The sequence below is a fragment of the Myotis davidii genome, unplaced genomic scaffold, assembly GCF_000327345.1.
Source record: "Myotis davidii unplaced genomic scaffold, ASM32734v1 scaffold109, whole genome shotgun sequence".
Taxonomy (NCBI): domain Eukaryota; kingdom Metazoa; phylum Chordata; class Mammalia; order Chiroptera; family Vespertilionidae; genus Myotis; species Myotis davidii.
In genome coordinates this window covers 45,512-52,160 of record NW_006300368.1, presented here as the reverse complement: position 1 = coordinate 52,160, position 6,649 = coordinate 45,512, and positions in this window count along the sequence as shown.

Below are 6,649 nucleotides of genomic sequence, written 5' to 3'. Positions count from 1 at the left end.
AAAGTGAAAGAGAGAGGGAGAAAAACAGTGATTTGTTGTTTCACTTATTTATGCGGTCATTGGTTGATTCTTGTATGTGCCCTGACCAGGGATCAAACCCACAACCTTGATCAAACCCACAACCTTGGCATATCAGGGCGGCATTCTAACCAAATGAGTGGCTGTCTTGCCAGGGCCCTGCCCTGTTTTTGTTTTTTTCTTTCTTCCTTTCTTTTTTAATATGTTTGTATTGATTTTTTTAAATATATTTCTTTATTGCTTTCAGAGAGGAAGGGAGAAGGAGAGAGAGAGAGAGAAACATCAATGATGAAAGAGAATCATTGATCGGCTGCCTCCTGCACGCCCCCCACTGGGGATGGAGCCCAAAACCCAGGCATGTGCCCTTGTTTGGAATCGAACCTGGGACCCTTCAGTCCGCAGGCTGACGCTCTATCCATTGAGCCAAGCCAGCTAGGGCAATGTATTGATTTTTTTTTAAGAGAGAGAGAAAAACATCGATGAGGGAGAAACATTAATCAGCTGCCTCCTGCATAAGCCCACAACCTGGGCATGTGCCTTGACAGGGTGTCGAACTAGAGCCTCTTGGTGCATGGGTGGACGCTCAACCACTGAGTTACAGTATCCGGGCCCTCCTCTGCCTTTTTAATGCATTCTATCTGACAGAATCAAGGACAGCCACTGGGGTTTTGGCAGATTAGGCCCACTCTCTCTGCAGAACAAAAGTAAAAGTTTCTCCTATATTACCCAGCTCTCTAGATCTTTTTTCCTTATTATACAGCACTATTTCAAAAGGAAATATTTTTGTAGGACACCAGGGAAGGGAGCCATTTGTAAAGGACCAGAACAAATAAAAATTAACTGTGAGCTGGAGAACTATAGAGTTCTACTAACACCCTCGATGTAATCATATATGTGTATTATGTATGCAATTATGTATATCCTTCTACTTTGAGCTGTGATACACCTGAGTCAATGATTGTGCCTTAGTCTTCCTATATCTGGTGACCAAATGAGGTCAAGAACATGCTAATGTATAGTTTGTTGAAGGCATGTATGAATGCATCCATCCTCTCTCCCCCCCCTCCCCTCTCCAACACACACACACACACACACACACACACACACACACACACCAGCCACGTTCACTAAACCCGGGGTAACTGGATGTCAGGAAGAGAGGGAGAGGGAAAAATTCACTGTGAGCCCTTGAGTGTGCCAGAATATAATGAACCAAGGCGAATAAAATGAAACAGTGGCTCTTCCAGAAGGGCCTGAGCACAGACAATCTCATAGCTTCTCCTGCAGCACTCTGATGTCTAACGGGTCATTGTTTCCGTGTTAGGTCACCAGTCACTAATTAACTTCCAATTATCTGGCCAAGTCACAGAGCAGATGCCTGACTCCTGCCAACTCAGGAAAAGCAGGGATGTGTGGCACGTTCTGCACGTCACAGAAGTTTGCCGATTGCAGGAAAGTAATCTTTCTGGTGAGTGAAAGGGACAGCAGACTGGCACTCAGTCCCTTATCCTGATTTCCGGTTTGAATCTGAGTGGACTGCAGGTCTGGAAAAAATGATTCTGTCCTCAAGAGAGTCTGGAAAAATTATAAGTAGGAAACATTTTTTTTAAGTTTTGACCCAAGAACAGGCAGAGTTCCACATTCCCTTTCCCATCCAGAGGCCAGCTGCTTCCTTTGTTGCAAGGGTTCTCCTCACTGAACTTCCTTGAGCCTCGATTTTGTCATCTGTAAAGCGGGAGAATAGTGCCTACCTCGCATGATTCTAGTTAGGATTATATGAGCTAACAGGGGAAAAGTAATTAGCACAGAACCTGGCCATGGCACTCAACCAGTATGAGAGGTAACACCACCGTCACCATCATCAACTTCATTATTGCAGGTATTTCTGATGTGTCCTTGACCCAGTCACAGCCAGCTCTTTGCCCTCCTTTAACAGAAAACTCCATTGTTCAGAACCTCCTCTACTCCCAAACACTCTAGTGCATCAAGGAATTCCTGTACTAGGGAAGCCCGTCCTAGTGACACATTTATATCACAAAGGTAAGACAGTTGCTATGGTTTGAACAGTGTTCCTCCAAAAGATACTGCAGTGAGGACTCTGTGCCCAATTACAACATGTGGGCACTTCCCCCCACACCACTGGCTACACCTGTCCATGAAATGCACGATCCCCTGTTCATTCATTAAACAAATGCTTATTGAGCACTTTTACGTTTTTGTTTCTTTTTTTTTAAATGTTTGGTGTGTTTTTTGTTTGTTTGTTTATATCGAGCATCTTTAAATGTAAGACATTCTTGCAGGCCCTGGTGGTAAACACTGGAAAACAAGAGAGAAACGGCTCTGCCCTCGAGGAGGTTCTAATGTAGCCAGAGAGACAGACAAACAAGCAAAAAGATAAGTAAACAGGGTGACGTTGGGTAGTGATAAGGGCTGTGGGGAGTATAAAGCAGGGCGATTATTTCATTCAATGTTTATTCAAATAAGATGTATGAGCCTGTGCGATGGGCCAGGCACTGTGCTAGGTGCTGGAGATACGTCACCGAGCAAAACCCCACAGAGACCCCTGCCCACCAGATCTAAGAATCAGCCATCAGGGAAGCCTCTTTGAGGGAGACTTTTGAGCTGAAGGGGGAGACTCTCCAAGAACCTGGCAGCATAACTGCAGATGCAAAGGCAGGACGGAGGCTTCCGGGAACAGAAAGGAGGCCAGTGGACCTGAAGCCAAGCAGGAGGCATCTGACACTTTCTGGAAAAATCTACAAGTTCCCCAACTTCTAAACTACAGTTGGGCAGAGGAGTCCTGGGACACTGGGTGTGGAGATGCGGATGGATGCTGGGAAGGTTTTCACTTCCTTCTTCCACTCGCCCACTTTTCCTGTGCCTGGAACAGAACTCTGAAAGGGACTCGTCCAGCTTCCTAACCCAAAACTCCAAGGAAAGTGAGAGTTTAGATGAGGAAAAACTAGTGTGCCACCCAGAGGGTGAGGAGCCAGTCATCCTGCAAACGCTGGAGGCTCCCTCTGCCAGCTGCATCGCCTCTCCCTTGCTGGAGGGAGATGAGGCACCGGGGCAGCATGCTCTGACTCGGTGGTTCTCAACCTTCTGGCCCTTTAAATACAGTTCCTCATGTTGTGACCCAACCAGAAAATTATTTTCGTTGCTACTTCATAACTGTAATGTTGCTACTGTTATGAATCATAATGTAAATATCTGATATACAGGATGGTCTTAGGCGACCCCTGTGAAAGGGTCGTTCGACCACCAAAGGGGTCGCGACCCACAGGTTGAGAACCACTGCTCTGTTACATTAGATTTTTCCAGCTTCCAAGCACAGCCACCTCTCACTTCTCTGCTGTGTTTCTTTCTTTCTCTCCCCCGTCCCCATCGTTTCTGCTTTGTTGGAGCTCAGAATTTATTTCTGCCCCCAGGTGCAGAACCCTGTGAGATAAGGCGTGTTTTGATCTGCTTTGATTGCTTCTGTTTGTTTTCTCCACGTAGAGAATTCCCTGGCCCCCAAGCAGCCTAGACAACCCCTTTCATTCTTGTGCATTTCCCACCTCTGGGTGTGAGGCTGTCGGGTCCTACAATTGGCAAAGAAAGGCATCTCTAGCAGGGCAGCCTCTCTGCAAAGGTGCAACATGAAGCTGTTGGGAGTAATTTGCACTGGAAGTAGATGTCAGGAGGCGACTCCTTGATTTGCAGCTCCCTGGCATTTCACACGTGATGAAACACACAGGGGCCAGATCAGTAATTCATTCTCTCTCTCTCTCTCTCTCTCTCTCTCTCTCTCTCTCTCTCTCACACACACACACACACACACACACACACACACGGGAAGGATTTGCCACCTCTCCCTTTACTTCAGAGGAAAAAGAGTTCAGAGCCACATCCCAGAGTTGGCAGGCAGGGACAGGGTGGGTCAGGGCCCTCACTACAGCAGCCATGACACTCAGAGTGGGGTAAGAATGAACCACCCGCCCTCGCCCCGGGGCTCAGCACTTCCTCTGCTTTCCAGTCACTTCTGGGAAAGGCTCTCCTGCCAGGGAGTGCTGAGAAATTGGCTTTGTGTCCTAAATTGCAAGATCTCTCATCCACTGGGATCGAGAGGTGCCAAGGTGAGAACTTGGAAGAAGCCCAATTTTAAATTCGGTTGGACCGCTGTCCCTGGACGTGGCTTCAGGTTTCTAGAGGAGTCAATACTGTCTTCCTATGATGAACAACCTTGAGAGGGTGTTGTACGCAGAGAAACGGGAACCCAGAGGAGCAGAGACCCCAGTTCGCAGACCTGGGAAGAGATGTGGGGTCACCAAAGCTTAGAGGGGCTTCATCCATCCCTGTAGTCAGCCAGCCCTGCTCCCTGGCTTTGATGGGGACTATTCATTGGTACTGACCGCGTCCCAATCTTTTGTAAAGGGCAGCCCCCGCTCCCACCTTCCATGTGCTTGCCCTTTAAGATAGAAAGTTTGAAACCACCCTGGTAAAAATAGTCATTCAGAAACCCTCCAGACCCTCTGCCATCCATATCCTCAACCTCAAAATACTTTATCTATTTATAGAACACTTCACAATTTCCACAGCCCTTTCCCCATAAATGATGGTTTTGAATTTCATGACAAATCCTTGAGCTAACCGGGATTATCAGCCCCTTTTCTCTGCAGACGAAACTAATGCTCAGAGAGGTTAAGTAAGTTGTCCAAGGTCAGCCAGCTCACAGAGCAAGTGGTGAAACAGGGACGCGGCTCCATGCAACTATCAGATCTTGATGGTTGGCCAACAGAGATCACACTTGCTTAGGTTGGCCCGGGGAGACGTGGAGCAGGCTTTCCCGCCAGGGTTGGCAGAGCGTGCTCTCAGTGACAGCCTCGTTACAGTGATTAAATCGTTCTGTGTCAGTGACAGATTGCAAGATTGGGAGGCAGGTGGACTATGAACTCGAGAGCGCCTCTGGGACAGCCCAGCCAATGTAAGTCATCCATCACCGGGAGCTGGCAGGGCCCGATGGGCTCCCCCAGCACCTCTGGGGACAAGACCGCACGGGCTCTGATGAGACAGATGTTAGCCACTGCCATTGCATCTAAAGGTCCTCGGTTTTTGGCATGAATTGATGGAGGAGGCATACAGGGTGGTATAATGGGGTTGGCACTTTTGATTCCTTCTTGACCCCGATTTAGAGCAGTCTCGAGGGAAAGGTTCCCCAAAGGTTAACTGACTTTAGGTGATGAGCAGGATTATAATTAGACAACTGGGCCAGGAAGCATCAGAGGCCTGTGGGGGGCAGTTTGGCAGAATCTATCCAACTTTAAATGAATGAATTCATCCGACAAATATATGCTTTCACGGGCCACATGAAGCATTCACAAAGACATTCATTGTAGCATTTGTACGTATACAGGCATACCCCCAGAGATAGTTTAGGTTTGAGTCCAGACCACCACCATAAAGGAAATATCTTTTGAATTTAAAAATATATCTGTACATTACTTATTTTTAAACAAATTCTTTATCTTTTAAGTTATCTTGGCTGGTAGGGCTATAAGAGTCTTGGATAGAGTCACCATAGCCTCCCTGATGGTGAGGGTCTTCAAAGGTCAGGATTTCAGGATGGTCCTCGAGGCAGGAGAAAGGACAGAAGGACCTTGGAGGGTCACTTGAGTTCAAGACCAAGAACCATGCATGGCCTACCCACAGGATCAGATATATGATCTTCAGGGCCCAGTGCAAACTGTTGACCCCTTGCTCATAAATTAAGAATTTCAAAGCGATAACAGCAGAGCATTAAATCAAGAGTGGAAGTCTTTCTAAATACAGGGCCCTGCTTGACCACACAGGTCACACACCCATGGAGCCAGCCCTGCACACACACACACACAAACAGTGGCCAGTGGGGGCTTAGGGGCAGTTTCGCTGCAAGACATGCCAGCCTGCAGAGCAGAGAAAACCCACGGCAGCTGGTCGCTTTTGCTCCGGTCAGGAGCTCAAAAGAGAAACCAAAGCAGTAAAATCAACGTAAATCAAAGCCAACCGTGTTCATAAAATGGGCCCGAAGGGTCAGGGTGGCACAGCAGGCAGGGCGCTAGGGTTCAGGCAGCTTTAGTCTCTTCCCGGACAAATTACACAAATTGCTGTCAGAGGTACCCCAAAGTTCACACAAAACATGCCTCCTGACTCATTTAATTCCCATTTCCCCCGCAGTAAATTATTAACCCAACAAGCTGGAGCTGGTACAGCTGTTGTTCCAACATAGGCCTGATGTCTGCACCGAGATCTTGCTCAATGATCGGTCCTGGAAGAGACCCAGCGTTAAACCCGCTCTCCCTGAGCACAGCACCCAGCTGCAGGGGAGGAAGCCTCCACACGCGTCCCTCTTCCCTTTGGACTGGGGTGCAGAGTCCCCACTGAGGGACCAAAGGTGGCCCTGCGGCCTCTGAGCAGCACTTCCTAACCCAGCGGCCAGTGACCTCATCAGGCCAAGGACGCCAGAGGGGCCCACAGAGGCTGCCGCCACTGGGTGAGGAGAGAAAGGGGGAGAGGAAGGAAAAGGTAAGAGACGGCGTGAAATGAGAGCACAGGCTGAGAGGAGAGGGGACAGAATGAGGAAGAAAGAAGAAATAGAAGCTTTGGGAGAAAGTAT